Source organism: Molothrus aeneus, chromosome 13 (assembly GCF_037042795.1).
Source record: "Molothrus aeneus isolate 106 chromosome 13, BPBGC_Maene_1.0, whole genome shotgun sequence".
Lineage (NCBI taxonomy): Eukaryota > Metazoa > Chordata > Aves > Passeriformes > Icteridae > Molothrus > Molothrus aeneus.
In genome coordinates this window covers 19,924,194-19,936,154 of record NC_089658.1, presented here as the reverse complement: position 1 = coordinate 19,936,154, position 11,961 = coordinate 19,924,194, and positions in this window count along the sequence as shown.

Sequence of the window (11,961 nt, the reverse complement as noted above, 5' to 3'; positions counted from 1 at the left end):
TCTGGCCGTGCCCTGGCCGGTGGCACAGCCCCTGGCACATTGTCCCTCCTGCTCTGGCCGTGCCCTGCCTCTCACCCTGGCTGGTGGCACAGCCCCTGGCACATTGTCCCTCCTGCTCTGGCCGTGCCCTGGCTGGTGGCACAGCTCCTGGCACATTGTCCCTCCTGCTCTGCCTGTCACCCTGGCTGGTGGCACAGCCCCTGGCACATTGTCCCTCCTGCTCTGCCTCTCACCCTGGCTGGTGGCACAGCCCCTGGCACATTGTCCCTCCTGCTCTGGCCGTGCCCTGGCTGGTGGCACAGCCCCTGGCACATTGTCCCTCCTGCTCTGGCCCTTGTCTGTCCTGTGCACGCTGGGGTGAGAGCTGGTGAGGTGGGAACCCCATGAGGGGGCTCCAGGGACCCCCACTGAAAATGTTTCCCAAGCCTCTGCCAGATGCTTTATTGACTCCCACAAGGAGAAAAACCTTCCTTACTCCAGTTTTGTGAGTAAGCCCCCAGAAAGGCTGCCTCCTCTGAACTCCAACGTGTCACTGCTCATCACTCTCCACATGACTCGATGGCTGGAAACACACATGACCAGGAGCAAACCTGAGATGCCCTCTTTCTTGTGTGGCCTTCTGTTTTGCAAAGAAAGCTCTTTGCACAGGGTTAGGGTTATTTTTCTCCACTTTGACAGATTCATCAAACCATTAATTACAGTCTAACAGAAATAGGCAATGGGAGATGGTTGGTGCCCATAAGCTGAAGAAATGAAAGCATTTACCAGTCTTGCTTTCACTCATGCTTGGATTTTTCTCACAACAATTAAGAGCATTAAAAAGCCATGAAAAATTGTCAAATAGATGCAAGAAGGGAAGCAATTCTGTTCTCTTTTTTCACTGGAGATTGGAAACGCCTTGACTCTGCTTCCATGTCCATCTCCACCAGCAGAGGAAAACTCCAGGAGTTCAAGCCCTGGCATTGTCTTATCACCATCCAGGGCTGTTTATTGTGTCCCAAACTAGGCAAGGACACACAGCCCAAGAGGCTGGGACAAACCTTGTCTGCAGGTCAAGAGAGGAGGCTGGAGCACAGATTTACCCTCACGCACACAAACCCCACACATCCTGCAATTCTGCCAAATTTCATAAATGTGCTGTGACACAATGGTTACATCTGGGAGCTATTTCTGTAAAAAGCACGGGGCTGATGTGACCCTGCCTGCTCCAGAAACACGCTGGGCTGATGCACACAGCATCCACAGGCCACCCCAAAACACCCTCCTTAAAAACAACTGAGGTTCCAGCTCAGTGGCACCAGAGCTGCAGGGTTCCTTGTGAGGCTCCAGAAGGGCTCTGCTTCCAGACGTGATGCTCTGGCTTAGCCTGATTGGGATGGGGAATAAGATAAGCCTGGTTCAAATCCTGTGTATCCTTTCCATTGCCTCCCTCCATTGCTAAAGCAAGTCCTCATAAGAAGGGCAGACACGTGCCAGCAGACTGCAAAAGTCAAATGAATATATGAATATTTATATAATAAAAATGTAAACGGATATATTCATTTTGTGTAATAAATTTTGCATGTTATTTTATATTTACTATATTTCATATGAATGTAAATGAATATTTTCACTTGCCAAGGAAGTAGTGATAATGAAGTGAGCTTATGGGATCAGGCCCATTAACAACAGCTTGATGCTGTTTCCAGGAAATCACAGTGTTTGGACAGGAAAGGTGTTGAGCCATGAAAAATCTGGATTTTCTTGCAAAGCTTGTGCTCTGGGCAGTTCAGTTTGTCGATATTGGCAGTGACCAGGTAAGAGAGGCAGGCAGGACCTGGGGTGTGGGAAAAGCAGAATCCACAGGTTCAGGGAGAGAAGCCAGCAGGGAGGGCACTGAGCAGGAGTTGTCCCCAGGGCCTCTGCAATTTGCTTTGCCCTCTGTGTGGTGCAGTGCAGGCCTGCCCTGACCCAGCTCAGTGACTACATAAAGTGCTTATTTCTGAGCACTGTGCTCAGCACTTTCCCAGATCACAGGTGAGGAGCTCAGCGCTTGAGGGACAGGTCTGTAAGAACCAGCCCGTCATAAATCCAGCACAATCAGGTGCTGGAGGCACAGACAGGGCGACAAGAGGGCAGTGACAGGCAGTGTCCCTCGGGAGCCTGCAGTGCCCCGGGCACAGCCCCAGCCTGAATCCAGCGCTCAGAGCTGCCTCTGCTCTCCCCTCCCCAAAGGCCTCGGCATCCGCAGTGGGACACAGTAATTAAGCTGACACAGAGGAACACAACCCTTCTTCAAAGGGCTGGCAGATTGTTTGGGGATTTCCCCTGTAGCTGCACGGCTGCACTCGGGGCAACGTGAATACTGGGAAGGAAAAAAGGCAAAGGAAGGAGCAAGTAGAAATGGGGATGGCAGAAAAGGGGAAGCACAGAGGGGTGGGATAGAGACAGTTCAGGAAAGATAAAACCAAGACAGGAGGAAAACGTGCTGTCTTTGCACAAAGTGAAGCAGAGAAAGGACTGATGGAGCACTCCCTGCCCTGCCCCTGTGCCAACACAGGCCTCCAGAGGAACGCAGCTGGCACCACACTGGGCTGGGCTGGACTCTGAAGTCTCCACAGAGGCTGTGCCAAGGGCTGGAACGTGCAGATGCCCAGCTGCCCTCCCCAGCACCCTGCCTGTGGGAGAAGTGAGGGCTATCAGGCACGAGCAGCCCTTGCTGTGGCTCTGGCCAGAGCAGCAGCTCCTGCCAGCCCGCAGGGACAGCACACAGCCCTTGCTGTGGCTCTGCCAGAGCAAAACCCCCTTGTGCCAGCCCGCAGGGACAGCACACAGCCCTTGCTGTGGCTCTGCCAGAGCAAAACCCCCTTGTGCCAGCCCGCAGGGACAGCACGGAGCCCGGGCTGGGAGCACCCACCCACTGCACTGCCCAGAACGGGGCTGCAGGCAATGCCAGAGTGCCAGCAGCTGCTGCACGGGGAGGCAGGCGAGGAAAACAGATCCACTCCCATCCAGGGAGCCACCGGTGTGTGCTGGGCTCACTGAATTACACACGTTTACCCACAGCTTTATGGCCGTGGTTTGCTTTGTTTCCTGCGTAACAAACACATTCCCAGAAAAACACAGAGAAGGAAAAAATCCTCTGAGGTAAGGAGCAATAGAGAGCTAAGTCTGATTAGGAAGACAACTATTAATAGCAATTATGCTTTAATTACTGTGCCTAATCTTTTTGAAGCAGCAGTTTCTAGCATGTCCTCTACCAAACAGAGAACTTTACACTTCTGGCTCCATGTTCCATGAGCTGTAGGTTGAAAATGTGTGGGTGTACTTCCAGTAGATTCACTAGCAGCTGGACATAAAATGGCTTTGAGGATATTTACATCAACTGTGCCTGAGAGCAGATGCCATGAGAAAGGCAGGAGTTGCTCTGTGTGGGCACAACGCTGCAGGAGAGCACAAACAGCTCCAACACTGCTCTTGCCTTGACGGCTGCTTCTCCAGGGCAAGGGAATTATGCTCCCAGGCTGCTGCCATAAACTCTGGGCATAAAAAAGGCACTGAGAAGGACACGAAACAGTCTAGACAGAGAGGAGCACTTCAATAGAGCTGGAAGGGAACAGGGCTGTGGCTCAGAGCCATGGCTCAGGCAGTGCTGGCGTTCTGCTGCCCGCCAGCGCAGGCACACAGCCCGGCCCAGCCCTGCCCAGGCAGAAGTTCAGCTTCTCTGCACTCTGACCCTCTCCAGGGGCAATGGGCTGCGTGGACAGAGCCCTGGGGCCCCCCTCACCTGACTCTGAACCAGGACAGAACAGCCAAGAAGTCAAAAAACCCCAATTCCATTGACCCCTGGGGTCATGGTCAGGTGCAGAATGAACCTGGAATGGTTTGGGTCAGAAGGCACCTTAAAAATCATCTAATTTCAATCCTCACTAATGTTTGCAGCAATTATCAAGCTTTAGCTGTCCTGTGGGTAGGTACTGAAGGTGAGGACTCACTTGTGGGACAAACACAACTGTACTGTGACTGGAACTAAGTGGATGTAAAATTCCCCATTGAGAAACACATTTTCCTGCATAATCTCATATGTTCAATACCACTTGGGAGCCTTTTCCCCACTGTCTTTGGGGTAAATATTTTTAAAAGCAAACTTCAGTAGTGTTGATTTTTGAAAAACACTGAAGTATAGCAAATGCAATTTGGTAAAGCCTACCAAATAGTACATGTCAAAGCACATGACAAAGGCTCTGGGAGGGAAGTGTGCAGGCAGCCAGATGGTGCGACTGCAACGCTTCATCCTGGGGAAAACGGGGCTAAAAATGTAGATCACTGTAACAGAGACAGTCTTGAGGTGCAGGCTTAAGAGGCTGCACTGAAACCATCTGAGGATGACCTTTGTCGAGAGGTCCCCAGGAATAATTACTCCTCTCTGGGCACCTGCTGCTTGCTCCTCCCTTTATCCAGGCAGGTTCATGCCCTTGGTGCCTGTGTTGGCTGAAGACACCCGGAGCTCCTCAGAGGACCCTGCACAGCCCTGCCTGCACACAGCCCTGCTGCACATCCTCACACTCCTGACTGCTGGGCTGCTGTGAACTGGAGGGTTTGTTATGAAATCACTCACTCTGGAGTAACTGAATTATCCAAGTTTTAGCTGAACCAATTAACTGATATAACACATGGCTCTTGCTCTCTTAGATGAGGAGAAGCATCTTGCTTTCTGCTCATGTCTCACTGTGAAAGTGATTTTTTTTAAACACTCTAATCTAATTAACTTGTTGAGACTGAGAATCTGTTGAAGGCGCTCAGGTGATGAGAATGGGATTGTTGCTGTGTGTGGTGCTAAGCAGGGAGAGAAACCCCAGAGAGGGTGAGGGGGCTTGGAAAAATGATGCTCCTAGGACAGAGTTGAGAGTGCAGGAGGTCCTGCTGTCTGACCTGCTGTCCTGCTAAAATGCAGCTGGGAAGGGAAAGCAGTCAGGAAGAAGCACTTTCGGAGTGCACTGGCTCTGTCTCCTCCAGCGAGCAAAGCTAAATAAAGCTAAGTAAAGGGGTGCATGTGAACTGGGGCCTCAGAAATCCAGCTGAACCAGGGAAGCCAAGGATGCACGCCGATGTGGTCAGGCAGGCCCAGCCCTTCCCCATCCCAAACTCTTCCCCATGGAAGCACAGCATTGTCTCAGTGGTTTCCCTGCCTTGCAATGATGCAGCACAAAAGGAGTGTCCTGCCCACGGGCTGTGCTGCCCACACAGGTGCTCCACACTGGCACTGGAACGTGCCCAACGTGCAGCCCGGTGCTGCAGAGCTCTGCGGGAGCAGGGAGCAGCATCGGGAGCGAGCCATCCCCACAGCAACGACCTTGCTCTGCTTGCGACAGGAAATCACAGCAGTGCAGACATGGATGAGTGCTCTGGAATCCACCAGCCCTTGGATCGTGGAGCAGCCAGGCCTGGAGGCAGCACTACATCCAGAGGGGAAGGGACTGTGCTGACCCACCAGGCAGGGGACAGGAACATGGGTCCAAAGTGGTAAAGAACACCTGTATTGAATGTAAATTATCTTCCAGGGTTTCTATGTAGAAATGAATCAGAGGGAAGCATCACGGATTAATTCTGGTTGGGCCTTGCAATGTGACTATAAATGTTATACAGGATGAGGTATTATGAATGAAACTGCAAATGAAATAAATAAAATAAGATGCAGATTAAATTACACATTTGCCACTAATGTTTACAAACATGAACTGAATCTTCCAACCTACACACTTTGGCTGAGTTTAAAATAGGACAAGATAAAGATTTTCTTCTTTTCCTTTCTGTGGCATTTGAGCTCCTGTGGCTGCACAACAACACTGGGCAGACCAGACTGCCTGGAGCAGCCTGGCTGACGCTGCTGGTGAGGACAAGGAGCCACTGATGGAGGCCAGTCCAAGGTTTGGAGGACACACACACACACGTGTGATTCCCCTGAACACCCATGACAGAGTTATGGACAAACTGAAGTGGCACTGAGGCTCTAAGCCCACAAGCTTCCACCCCAGCCCACAGAATCATGGAATCATGGAATGGTTTGGGCAGGAAGGGACCTTAAAGCTCATCTCATTCCACCCCTGCCATGCACAGGGACACCTTCCATGAGATGTGTCCTCAGAGGTGACTCCTGCTCAGTCCTGTCCCACCCAGTGCCTTGCAGAGAGGGAGAGGAAAGGAGAGGCATGAGTGGTGGTCACGCCAAATGCAGATGGGATTTTTGCTCCCCTGGGATCTGGACACTCAGCGTGGATGCAGGGATAAGATGAGGGCATTGAGGGCATCTCAGTCTCTCAGCTGCTGCATAAGCAGATTAAGTTTACGTGCAGCTGATCCATGGAGAAATGGATCGGCAGGAGTCCCTGACAGAGAGAGATTTCTGCCCGACTCACATTCTGCTTGCTCACAGCAAACACGCTGCATGATGTTATTTACGTGACCTCTCTTCTCTGCTCCGACTTGCATCACTTCCCTGCTCAACCTCCAGCCTGGGTTGCAGCCATCCCAATAAATTAGGCCCATGACTGAAGCAGCCCTGACAATCACTCCCCTTCCTGATCTCTCTGCTCCCACAGGAACGCTCTTGATGCCAACTGCTATCCTGTGGAAAAAGCATCTAGAAGGCAGGAAAGGAAACAAATTGCTGTGAGAAGCTCCATCACTGTGGTCCGGCTGACAAGGCTGGGGTTGGTCGCAGGGTGGACTCAGTGGTCTTGGAGGTCTTTTCCAAGTCAGCGGTCCTGGGATTCTGTGACACCGTGATGTCCGAGAGGGGAAGCAGCCATGGCCACCGAGGATGTCCCTGTGCCTGCCCAGCCTGCTCTCCCTCTCCCAGAGCCCCACAGGACAGCAGAGCTCCCAAGGACACCCCGGGATGAGGCAGCCTGGCTGCCTCCCAGCTCTCTCCTCTCTCATTCCCATGCAGTGTGGCAGCTCCCCGTGGTAATGGATTGTCTTTGGTGCCCTCCTGACGCTCCGGAGGTTTGAGTCAGCTCCCCCTGAGCTGCCCGGCGGAGCAGCTCTGCCCAGGCTCATGGAAATTTACTGCAGCATTCCACAGAGCCACTCTGGGCTCGCACCATGGAAGTGGGAGCACAATTGACCCCCTTGTTCTGCACATCTTGGCTCCGAGGCCTTAATTACACTGAACATTAGAAAAAATCGAGTGACGGGACAGAAGCAATTTGGCACTTAGAGAACAACAAAAATTCTGGAGTGGGTATGCGGCAGAGGACAAGGAGCAAAGGCAAGAAGGGGAAGAGCCACAGTCGGGGGGACAAGGAAATACAAATTTTCTCTGGAGGCATTGTTTAAATGATTTGTAACCTAATTTAGCACATCACGGCCTGTTCAGTTTTTGAGTGCCCTGGATGGACAGAGTACTTCAGGCCAGCTCTGACTTCCAAGGACACAAGCACTTCCCTGGACTTAATGGAACCATTTGCTCTTGAAAACATATCCCATTTCTGCCCTATGTCAGCTTTTCCTTAAGCTGGCTCAATATTCCTTTTGCCTTTGCGGGAGCATCTACACAACGTCTGCTTCATTTTCCTTTAAGGTTGGAGGCCAGGATCTCACTGCAGTGATTTGTGGCAAAGGGACCTGGAATGGGCTTGGGAATTCACCCAGCCCACACTAAAGCGCACAGCTGGTACACTGTCCGTCCTGCCGAGGAAGGACCCAGCACACCCAGGTGCTCTGGCTTCTGTAAGCCACGTCCCTGATGCACACCCAGCACTGGCCAGGGAGACAGCCCAGGACGTCTCCTTCCATCCCTCCTGGGCCCTGCACAGGCCCCCTGAGCTCTCAGCACTCTCTGGAAGGCTCCCAGAGAAGTCCCAGGGAAGATGATTGCTGTTGATGTGATGAGCACAATGGGAGTGGGGCTGGGCTCAGCTCTGTGCTGGAGAGCCCGTAAATATCCACTGCTCAATGGCTGCTGTTTCACTGACACCTAAATTGAATTAGAAATGCACACTTTATATATAATTGAAACTATGCTAATGCACAATGCGCACAGAGAGCTCTCCTAGTTCTCAGCTCAATCTGCTGCTTTTCCTACATGTAAATGCCAATTCCTCTAGAGCAATAAAGGAAATCTGCCCAAATTGTGACCAGGACTTTACTAATCAAATCCTGGGGTTCTACTTTGAAGGCAGAGAAAAACACAAGAGATTCCCAAGTATGATGAAAAGTGCTTTTCAATCCAGGTGTTGCAATAATAATTTGTTTTCTTTTTTTTCCTTCTTAAAATATACTTGGGAATACAAAAGCATGCTCCAAGCTCATGTCAGGGTTTGACACACACACCAGCTATCTCTGATGCTCAATTTGTGGCTTTCTTAGTCTACAAAAAAAAATACAAAAGCCACTTAGGCCAGGAATGATAACTGTGACCTAACCAGCGGGCACAAACAGCACAAGGAATTGGGCTATTGAGACCGCGGATTCCTGCACTCACGTACAGAAATCATCATCACCTGCCTGAAACAAATTACTCGGCCTTTTAGAGCTCTTCCTGTCAATTGCCATTCCCAATTGTCTCCCGGAGCAAGCAGTAAACAGCAGCAGCCATTTGTGTGTAAGCTGGGAAAAGCAGAAGAATCAGCTGGGCTCCAGCACCGCTGCTCACGGCCCAGTGAGCTCTCATTGAATCTCTCAGTCCTTAATAAGCATTTGGCCTTAATTGCTGATTTTATCGTAGCCCAGTACTTACACCATAATTGATGAACATTGTTTGCAGCAGAGTTTTATGGCTCTGCCTCGCTCCAGTGCCTGTGCAATTGGGTCTGCCACTCCTCACCATGGCACGGCGGTGCCTGGCACCATCCACTGCTGGGATGCCCGGCTGGGGCACGGCACGGGCAGCCCGGCCTCAGATCGTGGAATCACAGGATATCCTGATGTGGAAGGGACCCCAAGGATCACCGGATCCAGCCCTAAGTCATCTCAGGAAAGCAGCCAGCGCAGGTCAGAGCAGTGCTCAGCAACCAGAATGAAAAATCCTCGCCCAGCTCCTGGTCAAACTGTCCTGGGTACAGCACAGGGCCCCTGGGGACAGGAATGTGGGGAGGGGCCCGGGCAAACCTCGCTCCAGCTTGACAAGAGGTTTAGGCTGTACAATTCAGAATATTCTTGTCCCCTGCAGGCCTCCTGACGACTCAGCAATGGAACACCTCTCCCAGGAGGAAAGGCTGACTGGGTGAAGTGCATTTCCCAGCCAGTCCCACCGGCCTGAGCTCTGACCCCCCAAATATCCACCCCCTCCTCGTGGAAACATCTCACCCCCAAGGAGTGGAGTCCCTCTGCATGATGAGTTTGTTACTTTAATGTGAGTTTGAGGATGTTCAATTATTAAAACAAAAACATCAGTTCCCAGCTGTGAATCCAGAGCACAACCAGGACAGGGTGAGATTTTTGTCCTGTGACACTGCACATGAACCCTTACACATTATGGCAAAACTGTTGGGGTTTTCGGTGGATGGAGCAGAAAATTCCCTCATGGAGCTGGGGATGTTTAAATGCCTTAAAATCTTGGCCTCAAGCTGCTATCAAATTTAGAATAGGCAGCAACATAAAACTGCCACCATCCCTACCAGTTCTGAAATAAATTATTTTAACAGCACTCACATTATCAAATTAAGGTTTTTAAAAAGATGTTTTGTGCAACCAATTCCCATTTATCAGAAAGTGCCTCAGAAGAATACCACGCACCAGACAGAAGATTTTCTTAATAAGGCATGTTTATTGGAGAATTGTTGACTACCTGTTTGACCCATGAAATGTAGATAACTTAGATCTACTGTAACTGGCATCATGTGGCAGCTGGAGTCTTTATTACAGGACCGTTTCAGCACCAAGAGTTGAGGAAGGGCTTCGTTGTTCTGGGGAGACTGAAAACACAGAGCCCCTGCCCTTGGAGTATCTGAATGTCCATACTGTGCCCATAAACGTCCGAGGAAAGTGAGGCCAGGGGTACATTTTAAAACATTTTCTTTACATTTCAAGGGCATTATCTGCAAACTGTATCATCCAGGACTCTCTCTAATTCCCCCAAATAACTCAGTAACAATCAGCACCACACAAATATACTTGGTGTGACTTCCAGAGGAATCCCATACACTCCTGGAGGCAATGGCTGTATTTGTGTTGCCTCAAAAAATGTTATAAAAATGCTTCCAACTAAGCTGTTCCAAGAATGTTATTGGCTGTAGTAGAGCCTCTGAAATCTGGCACAGCAACACCCCCTCAAGCTACAAAAGTCTTTTCTTTGTCCCAGGAAATCTCATGTATATTTAGCAGAGTTAAATTTAAATTATTATTTTCCTCCTCTGCTTGTGCTCCCCAGCAACAAAGCAACAGTAATTGAGGTGGATGTTTTGTGAAACCACAACATGAGACAACAGAACCTCAGCTCCCTGTGTTAAAACACTTGTGTGCACTCTGGCTGAGCTCCTTCCCAGCACACATAACCTTTCCTTCTAGGAGCAGGGACTCACCAAAGCTTCCTGCCCCCCTCCAGGGCCACAGCTGCCTCATCTCCAGGGATATTCTTCTTTTTGCCCCACTTCTTGCCCCCCAGGTCACCCTCTTCAGCAGCTGCTGTGAGGACCTGGCTGCAGCTCTGTTCCTGTGCGGCTCATCTCTTGCCAGGGAAATCCACAGCAATGCCTTCCCCTCCTGCAGCCACTGCTGCTGGAGGGAACAGGGGAATTTTGATCCCCCCACGCCCACTCTGGACATTCCCAGCCTGGTTTGCATCCCTAGGAGCTCCGTGAGCCCTGAGCTGTCAGCTCCTCTCTGACTCTCAGACAAAACCATTCCCAGAGCACCATTCACTCTTCATTCCCTCACAGACGCTTCCCTGCAAGAATCACTCCAAAATCAATGCTTTGCCTTTTCAGTGATTATCCACAGTAACCTATGGGAGCTCCTGCCAGCAGCTGTGGCTTTATCCTTGCTGGAAATGTCATTTGCTGTTACAGGAATTCCACCAGCCCCTCGGAGCTGCTACTAAAAATGAAAACAATCCTCCTTCTGTGGGATGCTATTGAGAGAAAGCACCTTTTTCCAAAATGCCAGACTGCACTGGGCCTCCTCAGCTGCTTCCCAGGAACAGATGTGCTCCCTGCTCCCGGCCTGGGATGCAGCTTCAAGCCAATCACAATTCCCTGGGTACAGGTCTGCTCTTTGGGCTGCCATTTGCTGAGCCAATCCCAGATGCTCCTGGGTTTGTTTTCATAAAGCAACATGTTCCAGGAGATTGATTCTGATACCTCACTCCAGAGCATTTATTCTCACAAAGATTTCCAAACCTCAGGTGCCCGTAAATAAACACAACGCCATTTCAGCTCCAAACCCCAGTTCTGATTCCATTCAAGTCCTTCTCCAGCTGCTCAAGTGTTATCTTCAGAGATGGCAAACATTTCAGAGGCACAGCAAACATTTTCCTGAGAAGTCAACAGGCCTTACCTGGCTTCTGCAGCCCAAGTTACCCTTTATTAGAGCTGGGAGAGAGGTGCCCTCAGAGCACTGAGGGCCGCTTGTGGGTGCTCCTCGAATGTGCTGAAATGGAAAGGATTTATTTTTACCTTTCTTTCTGCAAGTAAGCACCCAAAGTGTTCACAGACTCAGCTCTGGGATGAGGAGGTCCTGCACACCTTGCAGGACAACAGCACTTTGAGCATCAACCTCACCCAGCAGTGCAACAACCACGTTGCAATAAAACCCCTCCAATGCCATCCCCCTGCCAGAGCTGTTTTCCTACTTTAACTGGAGTTTTACAAATCTCCATGGAAATGCTGCTCATTTGGACAGTTGCTTGGCATACCAACAGATGGAGTATGCTAATCAGTTTTTAAGGATATGCTAAAAGTCTGGGATAATTTGAGTTCTGTCTTCAGAATGTTTGTAAAAAAACACGAACTTGTAATGGATTTTAAAAAAGGTTTATTCTGC